The sequence below is a fragment of the Benincasa hispida genome, chromosome 4 (assembly GCF_027475165.1).
Source record: "Benincasa hispida cultivar pf3 chromosome 4, pf3_genome.v1.1, whole genome shotgun sequence".
Taxonomy (NCBI): Eukaryota; Viridiplantae; Streptophyta; class Magnoliopsida; order Cucurbitales; family Cucurbitaceae; genus Benincasa; species Benincasa hispida.
In genome coordinates this window covers 29,338,261-29,353,986 of record NC_143481.1, presented here as the reverse complement: position 1 = coordinate 29,353,986, position 15,726 = coordinate 29,338,261, and the positions used below count along the sequence as shown (strand labels likewise).

General features: G+C 39.6%; 1 long non-coding RNA gene across 1 annotated transcript; it reads right to left on the bottom strand.

Annotated features, from left to right (window-relative positions):
• LOC150036620 (uncharacterized) lies at positions 1-880 on the bottom strand. Its single transcript, XR_016529352.1, has 2 exons — positions 593-880; positions 1-415 (listed from the first exon to the last, which is right to left on the bottom strand). It is a non-coding gene; the product is annotated as an uncharacterized LOC150036620 (long non-coding RNA).
• Positions 881-15,726: the final 14,846 nt, after the last annotated feature.

Below are 15,726 nucleotides of genomic sequence, written 5' to 3'. Positions count from 1 at the left end.
ATGAAGATCAAAATGTTATTCTCCTAAATTCATTACTTTAAAGCTATAAAGAAGTTAACTTTACAATAAAGTATAGCAAAGATTCATTGACTTTAGAAATTGTATTCAATGCTTTGAGATTATTAAAGATATGTATGTAATTCTACAAGGGTATATATGTAATTTTACATTTTCTCCCTTTAGGGCTTCTTTTCCATGTAGTCTCCCCCTTTTCTCGAGGAAGTAGAAGTCGGCCACTCCATCTCCTGATTCATCACCTTGACTGGTTGAATATGGTACCAGAGCAAATCTTGAAGCTTTTATACCCAGTTTCTTCATGAAGCCCCAACCTATTGTCGACGTTGACATCAGATCTCACCGTTAATCATGTTCAGCCATCGTGCTCACCACCGTTGATCGACGTTCATTCGTGCACCTAGTGCATAGTGAAGGGAATCCATCGAAGGTTTCACAGCAAAAGCGGGGATCATTCCCAATTTTAGTTTTCACATAATTGATAAAAGTTACAAAACATAACAATTATGCATTATCAAACAAAAAAACTTTACAACATGCTATTAATTTGAGAAATAGGGAAGAAATATACGCTTACCCTTGAAGCTAATTTTCTTTACGTATTCCCTCTCGATCCAAATCATGTACCGATCTCTAAAATGAAATCCCAATTAGGCACCACCACTTGAGAACCTTCTGTATTCTCTTGGGAATGAGAATGTGCAGGAGTGGTGGGCTCTACACAAACTTTTGGAAGACAAAAAGAGTTTGAGAGAGGAACGAGATGTTTTCACAGAGACTCTTCTATGACATTCAGAGGAAGAAGATGAAAATGGAATGAATTGCTAAACTGTTCCCTACTCACTGCACGTTTTCCTGAGAGAATTAGGGAGAGGGAGTTATAACTCCCTCCCTTTAATTAAATTAAAAAATTTAATTTAATTTAAATAATATATATAATAACCACCCTATTATATATATATATATATATATATATATATACACTGTATGCTATATCAAATATAACATATAACCTATAGTTTTATATTGTATCAAATACAATATAATCTATAGTTTTATTTCCTCTCAACAATGCATGACATTTAATATAAATCATATTTATATTAAATTCAATATATGAATCTCATCTATATAATTAGTATTCGAATCATATTCAAATATTTTATTTCCTCTCAACTATTTATAATATTTAAGATAAATCATATTTATATTAAACTGAATTATATGAATCCCATTCATATAATTAGTATTTGAATCATATTTAAATTTCTCTTAGAATACCTTATATTATAATGTATCAAATACATTATATTAATTATATCACCTATAATTAATTAATTAAATAATTAATTTTCTCAATTAATTTAAACAATTCAAATTAATCCAAAATTAATTTTCAACTTAATCACTATTGAGCTACAAATGAGACCTTATGAACCTGTAGATTGAAGCTCCAATAGTACTTGGATGATTAATTGAACTCTTTAATTAAATTACCTAACATCCATTAACTATCGGCCACTCCACTAAGACCGACAATTGCACTCTTCGCACTATAAATATATTTTTGTGTCCATTGGATATAACCAATCAACAGTTTGATGCCCCTTCATAATTGCTCGTATTGCCCATGTAGTTACATCTAACTCCTTAAGTACCACTGATTTATCTAATGAATAATAAGTCATAGTCCAACTATGAGTAAGTCTCTCTTCGACCAGGAGAGGGTGTGGCCACATTCTTCAAGCCCCAGAATCAGCCCTTAAGAGAGCAATTTATCTACTTATCCTGACATCAGGGAATGAGTGAATTCCGTCTTGTGTAGTTGTGTTTCCAGCTCCCCAGTCAGACGAATCCCCAAAATGGTAGGCATATTGAGTGGCAATCTGGCCACTCTCACCCATACAAATCAAAGGACCGCCTTCATAGACAAGAGTTCACAACTCACTCAGGATTCAGGTCATGTCACCTATTTATCCTTGTGCTATTATTAATAGTGTTATATAATAAGACTAATCAATTCGTGGTCCGGTCTTATACAAACTCTTTGTATAGGATACCCTCACTCATATATCTCTGTTGGGGTTGATGCCCTAAAGTTTAGTGTCCTATAGTTTGTAAACAGTTTGTACGAACGCTTGTGTTGTTAATATATGATATTTACTTCACATCTTGTATTATGCTCAATTGCTTGTTTTATTTGCTTTACCACAAACCAATAAACATAAAATCCCTGGTTATCTGTATGTGACTCAAGCATGTATGTGATGACATACAAGTGGATCATGTCTTGAGTGATAACCAAAATGGTTTGTAGTATATGGATATAGGAGGGAAACCTTATCCTGGTAACGCTACGGATGCGGCTCGCTTTGTGGAATGGTCACAAGTGTTGTGACTTGTCATAGATGGTCTGATCCTGATCATTCGTGTTGGGGACATGCGAGTGGGGGCGTCCTATACAAAGAGTTTGTATAAGACCTGACCACGAAGTGTTAACATCTCGTTACACTGTTCATGACAAAGACTTCACTTCATTAGGATGACCATAAGTAACATAACCTCAATCCTGAGTGAGTTGGGAACTTCTACCATTGAGGGCAGTTCTTTGATTTGTATGGGTGCGAGTGGCCAGGTCGCCAATTCAAACCTACTATTTTGGGGATTCATCTGATTTGGGAGTTGGGAACTCAGTTACACAAGATGAAATTCACTCCTTCCCCGAGGTAGGGGTAAGTAGATAGATAGCTCCCTTAATGGCTGATTCCGGGGCTTAAACGATGTGGCGCCACACACCTTCTCTTGACCTAAGAGGTGTTCACACATAGTTGGACTATGTTGTATTGTTCATTAGAGAAATCAGTGGTACTTAAGGAGTGAGATATAACTACAGGGACAAAACAGTAATTTGGCTCAGTTATACTTACGAGCATCTGTGAAGGGTCATCGTACTTATGATTGGTTATATCTGATGGACACAAAAATATATCTGTGGTAAGAAGAGTTCAGTTGTTGGTCTTTAGTAGAATGCTTGACAGTTAACGAATGATGGATCTCGTGGCTAAAGAGTTTAGTCAGCTATTTACGAACCGTTGGAGCTTCGAGCCACAGGTCCATTAGGTTCCTTGGGTAGCTTGGATAAAGTCGATAATCAGTGTTTGGGTTAATTTGAAATGTTCAAATTGACAAGAGAAAGTTTGATTATATATGATATCATTGGACTGGTTAATTATATATGATATAATTGGCTAAATATATGAGATACATTATTTTGGAGGAAATTAGATATAAATATGATTTATATCAAGTAGAGGAGAAAATACTATAGTAGATATGTGATATCAAACTATAGGATAAAAATATAATATGATTATATTTATAATTAATTAATTGGTTTATTATACGATAATTAAGCCAATTTTTTCACGTTCGGATGTGGGTTAGTGGGGCAGCGTCGATTATTGTAACTGATGAATTAAAATGAAAATAGTTTTCATGTTCAATCGTCCATCCAAAAGAAAAAGAGAGATCGCACTGGTGAAATCGTAAACGATCTCTTAAGTATTTCGAGAGCCTATACGATAGTAACTCTCTGCCTAAACGATCGTCCACCTCGCGCTTAAACGATCGCACACTAGTTCCTAAATGATCGAATAGCTTCCTTAAGCAATCGTATAGTGTGCCGTGTTAGCTAAACGATCGTATACCATTTCTTAAACGATCGTTCAGTAAAACCTACACGATCATGTAGTGTCTCTTAAACGATAAGCATCATGTTATGCGATAGCGCCTTTTCCCCTCTCACTTACTTATCGCCTACACGATCCATACTTCCTCCTTTCTCTACCAAATTCACCAAAGACCACGCTTTGGGTTCTCACTCCGAGAATACCTGGGGCTCTTTTTTGGTGGTTTCGTCCTTGTGGCATTCGTTTCTGTGCTGCTGTAGTCGACGCCGCTGCTAGGTGTTGGTTGATCGGGTGGAGGGTTCCGATGCGTTGAGTTCTAAAGTTTGAAGACCGTCTTCAACTGGTATGGCACTCTCTCCCTTATTATATCTTGTTCATAGCATGACAATAATTACTGTTTGTCTGCATAATTGTACGTTTTAATGTATATTGTTGTATTTCGGTCACGGTGAGATCAGAGTGATCTGAACACGCTCATGGAACTCTTCAGTAAGAGATCCTTCAATATCTACATGAATGATCAGGATTAGATCATTTATAGCACTTTACAATACTTGTAACATCAACAAAGTGGGTCATATTCATAGTGTCACCAGGATAAGTTATCTAATCTTATCCCTCTATTACAAATCATTTAGGTTATTATTTAAACAAGATCCATCTGTATGTCTCTACATACTTGTTTAAATTACATAAAATGACCTAGGATTTTAGTTTATTGGATTGAGTGTATGCTCATAAAATAACAATTATTTTATTAATAACAATTTGTGTATACAATGTTTACAAACTACGAGAACACAAGAGAGATTTAGGATACCATTTAGGATACCAATCCCAACATACAGATCATTGGCCTGAAGTGTCGCTCATTGACATTAGTTAAGGCCATCCGTTGATCGCAACTGGTCTCGTCTTTTAGTGCCGCCAGTGTGTAGATGGCACCCTCATTGTCAGTGGGTTTGTCAGAGGCTTTTTCATGGTTCTTTATTTTTTTTTTCTTTTCATTCGTGGTTTCATCTATGTCACTGCTCAGTCATCATCGATATATCCATTTGTGGTTCCGTGGGTCTTTCTCCTCTGTGAATGAGATTTATAGGTTCTTGATTGGTCCAACATAAAATTACATAGCCATCTCCCAATGTTGCTGGTATATGTCTATCTGCTTCTCCTTTTGCTTCAATTTTTGATAAGTGGATATTAGATTTGGGAGCTTCGTTACACATCTGTCGTTCTTGATAATTTTTTCATCAATTGATTTTTTTTTTGGGAGTCTTTGTATCTCCTTTAACGTTTCTTCTGTCAATGTGGAATTTGTTGGCGATGTTTATCTCAGTGAACGTATTGTTTTGATTGATGTTCTTTATATTCCCAGTTTTTCTTTCAATCTCATCTCCATCAGTGCATTAATTCGACACATACCTATAATTGTTCAAATTGATGGAAATACTTGTGTTCTTCAGGACAAGTCATCTTTGACAACGATTGGCAAGGCTAACTTTCATGGATTGTATGTTATGGATAATGTTGCTTTTATGCTGGTCATTTATTCTGCTATCACCATTGACACTTGGCCTTGTTGTTTAGGTCATCTTTCTCCTAAACATTTTCTTGCTTTTAAGGATGTTATTCGTGTTGATAAGAAACATCTTGACGCTCCCTTATCACGTGATGTTTTTCCCTTAGCAAAAAAAAAAAAAAAAAAAAAGCATTTATCTTTTGTATCTAATAATCATGTTGCTGCTCATGCTTTCGAACTAATACATTGTGATATTTGGGGACCATATCATGTTGCTTCTCATCCTAGTTATTTTTATTTCTTATCATTGTGGATGATTTTTCACATTTCACTTGGACATTTATGATGAAAGCAAATAGTGAGATTTTGGTTATAGTTCCTCAATTTTTTTCCATGGTTGAATGTCACACCCCCTCCTAGATTACCTTCTTAAATTAGAAAGAGATGTGAAGACAGCAGAGGTTGTCACACCCCCTCCTAGATTACCTTCTTAAATTAGAAGAAGATGTGAAGACAGCAGATGTCAACCCTTTTATGATATCCACTGCCCATCTCAACTTTAGAAACTTATACTCTAAAGCTTTACGCATCTGATAAATAATTTATAAGCATGCATTCAACTAAATACTCCCCAACAACAAACCAGCTAACTCAGATGCACATGCTAAATATATATGTGCCAAAATAATCTACACAATAGTGGATCCCATCTTAAGTCTATCCTCAGTCCCTAACATGCACAAGGAAATTTACTTAAACAAAAAAAGCTTAACCACATAAGCTTCTTATTTTTTTGCTTTTCTCGAGACTTGATCTATGTATGGCAGACTGGCAGATCAGCTAAGCTCTGAGGTGTGGGCCGCTATCTAGGGAAAACGAAAACATTGGAAAAATTGAGTTAAACGCCCAGTGAGTGACTTCTTAAAATTTTCTTTTTAATGATACGATACGAAAACATAATAGTACTCAAAGTCGAAACTAATCAAATTCAGGGCACAACAACATTAAAAGAATTAAAAACATAACATCTTTGAAAATGCTTTAGGGACCCTAGAAACCTCGACTATCATTCAAATCGTTAGGAAAATATCATCCTTTTGCCTTAGTTGAGGGAGAGCCATTTTTGCTCAAGTGTTCAACATCAAATTTCTTAGCTGATGTAGAATATTTCCAATACAATCAACATTTTCAATTTAGAACCTATATGCAAGTGGTCAAGCCCTATAGGTTACTCAATGCCCTGGATACCGTCATCCCTTAGGTATCAGGGGACCCAGATACCTTCATACTGAAGTATCGGGTTTCTTCAATACAACATCATAAAATTCTTACTTAAGATAAACTCTAATAATCACTAGCATAAAGCATTCCAATAGAAAATATATCATAAGTGTCAAATTATTAGAGAACGATTTAACTCATGGAATGCTAGTAAAACATGTTGTCAAGCCTTTAAAGCTAAGTATATATCGTAAATCTCCTTTAGGATTCATCACATACATGCTTTAACTTAGTTTTGGAAACTAGGAAAAGCACACTTAAGAATTCATAGTACAACTCATAAAATGCATGCTTAGTTTCACATAAAAACTCAATCTTTTATAAAGAAAGGGGACATGCATCCACTCAACAAGTCATAATCAAAGCATGTATTGAAAGCTACTAAATGTAAAGCATGTTCTGTAAAAGTAGACATCTTTGTAGAGTGAGTAACTATGCGTTGAAAACTCATTGAAAACCTAGTAAATTATAAATCTTACTTCACGAAAATCAAATAAAGTTCAATTTAATGAAAATCACTCACTATCTTTAAGTTACTTCCTCAAAAGGTTGTAGGCTTCCCCTATATGTATTCGCCCTGTGAAAATAATAGGAACCTTTGGTTAATGCCTTTATCTCCCTCTTGAGCTTAACTTCAATCTTTGGATTTAACACTCTTATATAAAAATTCCACGTAATATTCTAAGTCTAAACCTAGCTCAACGCATCATCACACTTAGCCATACTCAACGCATCCTCAATACTTTGGTAAACTCAACACATCACCACACTTAACCAAATTTTACCTTGTAACTAGGTAGGTGGGTGACAGCACGCACACGGGTGCTCACTGACACCAAATGCGCCTACTTGCCTATGTGAGTTGGTTATCATGACCCTAAGCATGCCTCAACCAATGCGCATAGCCTCACGTTCACCCCGCACACATATCTCAGCCAACGCCCGTCTATACCAACTTGTGCCTCGTCAAGACGCGTGCTCGCCCATGCACAACTTCAACCTGTCAGCTGCTTGCTTATCCTTGAGTTGCAGCAGCCTGCTTGTTCATCCAGCTAAATTCCAAATTCAAATTCTAGCTTAAATAACTTAATTCCATACATTATCTCACAAAATTTCATTCTAAGAACTTGTTTCTAAAATCTTAACTATCTTACCTTAAAATTTCAACCTCTGATTTCTCTTAATGAGCTTGGAATTCTACAATTTTTCCAACCTACCCGAGTAACTCGAGAGCTTCAAGCACTTGCGGAACTCTTCAACTTTTAGCTCAAGCTCGTGAGAATTTTCTTTTGACGGCCCTAGATCAACTTCAGCACTGATCAAGCTTCAATTTGGCAGCAATTTTTCTCCTTTGGCACGAGTAAATTGCACAAACCGAGCTCTACATTCCCAACTTCTTTTTATACTAAGGGTTGCATGATCAAGTACTTCATTAGGGTGACACCTGGCCCATTAATGCTTGCTTAAGGCCTCTAACCAGGCCACTTAGCCCACTAACCAGATGATTAAGCTGGGTGCTTCAACCTTTCACCAATACATAGGCTTGATATGCAAGCCTCTGTTCTCGACCAACGCATACCCCAACCAGCGCAACACTCCCTTGGTCATTGCATCACTAGCCAGTGCACACTCTTAGGTGCTCGTGCCTAGGCCTACCACTTACCAACGTACTGGATAACCTCTAAAAGTGCCTTAGTGCCCCTTGCACTATCGCATAGGCCTTGGATAACCACATGCCTTAACCTTGATGCCTCCCAGTCAACTACTTTTTGTGGCCGCCTAGCCCTTGCCTTGGCTTAGTCTACTAACCTCCCTAACATTGCTCGGTGCACACCATGAACTTACCTAGGCAAGCTTGGCTGCTCGCATTCCACTTACTTTAACCTTTACTAACCTCTTATAACGCTATCCTGTCCTTGGCAACCACGACCAACTCCCCTTCGTTAGGCACCACTAACCTCTATATGGCCATCAACGCATGCCTCATGTTAAACTTAGCCCATTTTCTCCCTTAGACCCTTGAGCGCATAGCATGGCAAGGTCTCCATCTCCAAGCTCTCTCATTTCTTCTAAGTGTTAAAAATGAAGGAATGGTGAAGTTCCACGGTGGAAGCGGGATCACCCCAATTTATTTTTAACAGAATCCCAAATTTATAGAACAAAAAACAAATATTTATGCATTATAATATTTTATAGCATGCTGATCAGAAGGAAGAAAGGGAAGAAAAACAAGCTTACCCTTGAAGAACAATTTCTTCGTTTACTCCCTCGATCTGATCACGACACTTCAACTGAATCTCGATCTCCAAAAAACTAAAATTTCAAATGGCCACCACCACAAGAGAACCTCCTGTATTCTCCTTAGAGGATGAGAATAAACAGGAGTAGTGGACTCTGCTAATATTTTGGGAAGAGGGAGAAAGTTTTGAAAGAGGAAGAAGAAAACCCTATTCTTCTCTATGTTCTTAGAAGTAAATTTTAGAGAATTCACAGAGAGGCCCTCTCAACTGTGAAGAAGACGAAGAAGTAATAAAACAAATTGTCCTTTAACGTTTCATGATGGTTAGAGAGAAAAATTAGGGAGGGAGTTATGAACTCCCTCGACTAATTTAATTCAAAATTAAATTAAATTTAATATATATGTATATAGAAATATATATATATAATAACTAACTTATTATATGTATATACAACTATATATTGTATCAAATATAACATATAACCTATATTTTTTATATTGTATCAAATACAATATAACTTATAGTTTTTATTTATCTCAATCATTTATGGTATTTAATATAAATCACAATTATACTAAATTTAATTATATGAATCTCATTCATATAATTAGTATTTGAATCACATTCAAGTACTTAATTTCTCTCAAAATAAACTTTATACTATAATGTATCAAATAGATTATATTAATTATATCGCATATAATTAATTCCCCCAATTAATTTGAACAATTCAAATTAATCTAAAATTAATTCTCAATAATCCATGTTGAGTTATAGAGGGGACCTTATGAATCTGTAGATTGAAGCTCCAATGATACTTGGATAATTAATTAAACTCTTTAATTAAATTATCCAACATTCATTAACTGTCGTCACTCAATAACCGACAACTGCATTCTTCACACTACATATATATTTCTATGTCTATTGGATATAACCAGTCAATAGTGCGATGACCCTTCAAAAATTGCTCGTAAGTACAATTGGGCCAAAATTATCGTTTTGTCCCTATAGTTGCATCTAACTCCTTAAATACCATTCATCATAGTCCAACTATGACCAAATCCCTCTCGGGCTAAGAAAGGGTGTAACCACATTGTTCAAGCCCCGAAATCAATCCTTAAGAGAGGAATTTATCTACTTAACCTGATATTAAGGAATGAGTGAATTTTGTCTTATGTAGCTGTATTCCCAGCTCCCTAATTAGACGAATCCTCAAAATGGTAGGCATATCGAGTTGTCGTTCTGGCCACTCTCACCTATAGAAATCAAAGAAATGCCTTCATAAGCAGGAATTCACAACTCACTCAAGATTTAGGTCATTTCACCTATGGCCATCCTAGTGAAATGTAAATCTCTATTATTAACGGTGTTATATAATGAGACTAGTTATTTCGTGATCCGGTCTTATACAAACTCTTTGTATAGGATACTTCCACTCACATGTCTCCACAAGAATGATCAGGATCAGATCATTTGTAGCACTTACAACACTTGTAACATCTACAAAGCAGGTCATATCCATAGTGTCACCAGGATAAGGTACCCAACTTTATTCATCTACTACAGACTGCTTAGGTTTTCATTTAAACATGATCCACCCGTACGTCTGATAACTGGTAGAAATACAAGTTATTGTAGCATTTAATTTAGAATTATGAGGGCTAACAAGTAAAATATGCAGTGATTATACTAAGAATTCATGTGAAAAGTGAGCTTACGTCGATCAGCATGGGAAATCTCTGCTAACCCAATATTATGCATTATTTTGCATCAAAATGTCTATTTTTGTAGCTATCGCAGGAATCGATCGCATGCGGTGAATCCCAGACCATCGCAAGGGTGATCGTATATGTTCATCGCATGGATGTTGCGGCTATTGATTGCATGCGTTCATCACATGAATGTTACGGCTACAAAGTAATAACCATGATAGAAGGGTGATTGCATGGTTGGTGGAATGCGATGGTACTTCGAAAAAAACGAGCATGAACACATACCTCGGGAGTATAAAAAAGATGATGTTGACATTTCACCTACTCGCCGTTAGTGGCAGTGATTTAGAACGAGACCATTAATGCTATCGGCGATTGAGCTCTATAAATAGAGCCTTAGAGCCCAGATTCAAGGCATTCGAGTTTTTGCCTTAAGGTAGATCCTTGTGATCACAAATGAGATTGTGATAAGACATTCTTTGAGAATTTTTCATTCCTTCAACTCATTCCGAGTGACGACCGGAGCTTTTCCGGAGATAGATCTTGAGAGAGACTATTCCACCGCCCATCCATGGCACCACCGATAGCCTTGACATACATCTGATGGAAGCAAGAGATTGCCCACATCTAGCCCTCCACCTCTCTTCTTATCTCTGTATTGTATTACATTTTGGCTTATGACATTAATACATTTTGTAATCAATGCATCTCTTTATTTCCTTCGATTTCTTCTTCATTAACTTCTTCTTTATCATCCCTTACTTTCATTGCAACGAACTAAGTAAGATTGCAAGAGTATTGCATACTCAATCATGTGGCATAGACATATGAAGCATGTAGCAAACCACTGAGAGGTGTACGTTGCATGAGTATAGTGAGTTGATCCTCTTTGCTTAGTGTGAGGTGATGACATGCAGAAATGCATGTCATCTTAGGCCTTTTACTTAGAATTATGAAGGTTGTTATGCAAAATATGCGGCATTTATGCTAGGAATTCACGAGAAAGTGAGCTTGTGTCGTTCAGCAGGATGAATCTCGGCTAACTCGTAATTATGTGTTATTATGCGTTCAATTTTCTATTTTTGTAGCTAATACAGGAAGAGGACGCAAACGCGAAAATCGAACCACTGCATAAACGACCGCATGCGGAGAAACACTCCATCGCAAAGGTGAACGCATTGATCAACGCATGGATGTTGCGATAATTAGTCGCATACGTCCATCGCATGGGAGTTGCGCTTGTCAAGCGATTGCGGTCACCATGTAGAGTTGCGGTATTAAGTGAATACAGACACCGAATGATTGTGGCTACACAATAACACATGATAAAGGGATCAACGCAAGGTTGGTGGAATGAACACATCAACGTATCTACCTTGGGAAAATCAAAAGATGATGTTGACATTTCATCTACCACGCCGTTAGTGGCAGAGGTTCAGAAAGGACTAAACGTGTCGAATGTCAGAATCAGAGCAGTCCATCAATGCTGTCGCCGATCCAAACATTATAAATAGAAGCTGATAAGCAAAATTTCAACTGGTCCGGGGGTTATCCCTGCAACCCAGGGTTTTCCCTGCGATCCAGACAAAATGCGTGAGAAGACGCTTTAGAGTTCTTCACCTCCTCCATCCATTCCGAGTGACGACCGGAGCCTTTGACCGGAGCTAGATCTTAGGAGAGTTAACTCTACCGCCCATCCATGGCACCACCGGCAGCCTTGACGCACATCCGCTAGAAGCAAGTCTTTGCTTCCAGCCAGTCATTTCATTTTCCTTTCTTTTCTTATATTGTATTGTATACATTTTGTGATTAAGGAATTAATACATTTTGTGTTCAATGCATTCCTCTGTTTCCTTCGACTCCATCTCCATCTTCTCTGCTTAACATCCTTACTTTCATTGCAACACTTAGTGAGATTGCTTGGGTATCGCATACTTAGTCATGTGGATTAGGGATATGAAGCATGTAGCAACCCACCGAGAGATGTGCGTTGCGTGAGTGTGTGAGTAACCTTATTTTCTTAGTGTAAAGCTGCGGCAATGCCTATCTATAGGCTAACACATTGCTTGTCTATGAGTAAAGTCAGCAACAACCAACTGCCCAGGAGGGTAAGTGGTTGGTCGCATTAAGCACTGTATGCATTATTCACTAGAGATAGGAACAATCTTAGGTCAACAGAGTTCATGCAGTTACCTTGTCCTATAAGCGCTTCATTCATCATTTAGGCATACTCGAGAGAGTAGTCTAAAAACAAAATCTAAGACTCAAGAGAGTGGGTTGGAATGCATAGTCAAGAATGGGGAACTTAGAGATAAACTCCGTTTGCTATCACACAGCGTATGCGCCCTACAGATAGGATATTGCATGCGCCCAGAAAGTAGGATAAGGTGGTATGCGGCTAGCACGTTCATGCGGCGAGAGCTAGTGAGTGGGTTATGGAGGTCTAGGTAGGCATAGGCTTCTCGGCATTATCGTAGATCCATCGCATACGTCCTAGAGTTAGGCTCACGTTTGTGTAGCATGATTGCATGGATTGCGTTGACTAAGGTTGCCCTTGCGGTCACTCTTAAGGGTTGCAATGAAGACATCTCCGCATTTTATCTATTTTCCCATTCATTTGTTTCATGTCAAGAGTTGTCGTGTCTCTACCTCTCATGCATAATCTCATTGCGTTATCTGTTATTTAGAATTAGGAGTAGGATTAGCTTAGCAACCTTCCCATCCATTCTATTATTTAAACCGCCGTATACACATTATCGCATTAATTTTGCTACAAGTCCCCGTGTTCGACCTCGGATCACCCGAGAAACTTGCGTTCGCGTTATACTTGGAGTGAGCGCAAGAAAACTTGTGACAGGACGCATGATCATCGCATACATTTATTAACGCATATCCATTCCAACGCATGACCATCGACGCATGACTATCAACGCACACCTCAAGAACGTGCATCGCATATTGCGTCCAAGGGATTTTAGTTGTTGAATAAATTGACGTCTAATTTCCCATCACCATGAGGCTGTAGCAATGCTTGTCTATGAGTGGTCACAATGCTTGTCTATGAGCTGATCAGCAACGACTAACTACCTGAGGGGGTAAGTAGTGGAACTCACTAAGCAAAGTAAGCAGTGTTCCTAGAGATAGGAATAATCTTATGTTCAACACAACTAAGCTTTGTGTGATTATCTTGTCTTAATTATGCATCACTCCCCGGGGGCCGTTTGGGGCACCAAACGAGCTCCACTCGCAAAACCGTCTAGCACACGACTTTTTATCATCATGCTTAACCCCTAGGTCCATTTTCGCCTTTTTTTGCTCCGGAAGGTTCGCGCACAAAAAACGGCCCCCTGGCGCAGCCCGCGGGACCGTTTGGAGAACCAAATGAGCTCCGTTCGCAAAACCATCTGGCACACGACATTTTTCATCGTTTTAAACCCTAGGTTCGTTTTCGCGCATTTTTGTGTCGGACGGTTCGGGAGCAAAAAGTGGGCCCCGGGGGCCGTTTGGGGCACCAAACGAGCTTCGTCCCCAAAACAAACTGGCACACACGTTTTTTTTCATTGTTCTTAACCCATGGGTCCCTTTTCGCACTTTTTCGTGACAGAAGATTCACGCACAAAAATTGGGCCTCGTGGTAGCCCTGCGACACCTCAGCAGTGCATGGCGACACCCCAATAGTGCCTAGCGATACCCCAGCAAGCCCCCGTGACACCCGAGCAAGGCCATATGACACCTCAACAAGGCACCGCGACACCCTCGCGGGGACCTCGGAACCATTTGGAGAACCAAATGAGCTCCGATCGCAAAATCATGGCACACGCCTTTTTTTCATAGTTCTTAACCCCTGGGTCCGTTTTCGCGCATTTTCGCGTCAGAAGGTTTGAAAGCAAAAAGTGGGACCCACGGCATCGGGGGCCGTTTGGGGCACAAAACGAGCACCATTCACAAAACCATCTGCCACACGACTTTTTATCATCATTCTAAACCCTTGGGTTCGTTTTCGTGCTTTTTCGCTCCGAAAGGTTCACGCACAAAAACCGGCCGCCAACGTAGCCCACGGGGCCCCAGGGGCCGTTTGGGGCACCAAACGAGCTCCGTTTGTAAAACCGTCTGACACACAGCTTTTTTTCATCATTCTTAACCTCTGGATTTGTTTTTGCGTATTTTCGTGCCGAAAGGTTCGGGAGCAAAAAGTGGGCCCTAGGGCTCTGGGGGCCGTTTGGGGCACCAAACGAGCTCCATCCCCAGAACCGTCTAGCACACACCTTTTTTTCATTGTTCTTAACCCCAGGGTCCGTTTTCGCGCTTTTTCGTGACGTAAGGTTCGCCCACAAAAATTGGACCCCGTGGCAGCCCCGCAACACCCCAGCAGTGCATGGCGACACCCTAGCAGTACCTAGCGACACCCCAGCAAGGCCATGCGACACCTCAACAAGGCACCGCGACACACCCGTGGGGCCTCGGGGACCGTTTGGAGCACCAAACGAGCTCCGATCGCAAAATCGTCTGACACATGCGTTTTTTTCATAGTTTTTAACCCCTGGGTCCATTTTGTGCAATTTCGTGTAGGAAGGCTTGAGAGCAAAAAGTGGGCCCCACGGCCTTGGGGGCCGTTTGGGGCACCGAACGAGCTCCGTTCGAAAAACCATCTGGCACACGACTTTTCATCATCATTCTTAACCCTTGGGTCCATTTTCGTGCTTTTTCGCTCCGGAAGGTTCGCACACAAAAAATGCCCCCCCCCCGGCACAGCCTGCGGGCCCCTAGGGGTCATTTGGGTACCAAATGAGCTCAGTTCGCAAATTTTCATTGTTTTTAATCCCTGGGTCCATTTTCGCGCTTTTTCGCTACGGAAGGTTCGCGCACAAAAAAGGGCCACACGGCTCAGCCCACGGGGCCCCGGGGTTGTTTCGGGCACAAAACGAGCTTCGTTCGCAAAACCGTCTGTCACACAACTTTTTTTCATCGTTCTTATCCCTTGGGTACGTTTTCGCGCATTTTCGTGCCGGAAGGTTCAGGAGCAAAAAGTGGGGCTCCGGGGGCCGTTTGGGGCTCCAAATAAGCTCGGTCTCCAAAACCATCTAGCACGCGCCTTTTTTACATTGTTTTTAACCCCTGGGTCCGTTTTCGCACTTTTTCGTGACGGAAGGTTAGCACACAAAAATTGGGCCCCGTGACTGCCCCACGACACTCCAGCAGTACATGGCGACACCCTAGTAGTGCCTAGCGACACCCCAGCAATCCCCTGTGACACCCCAGCAAGGCCA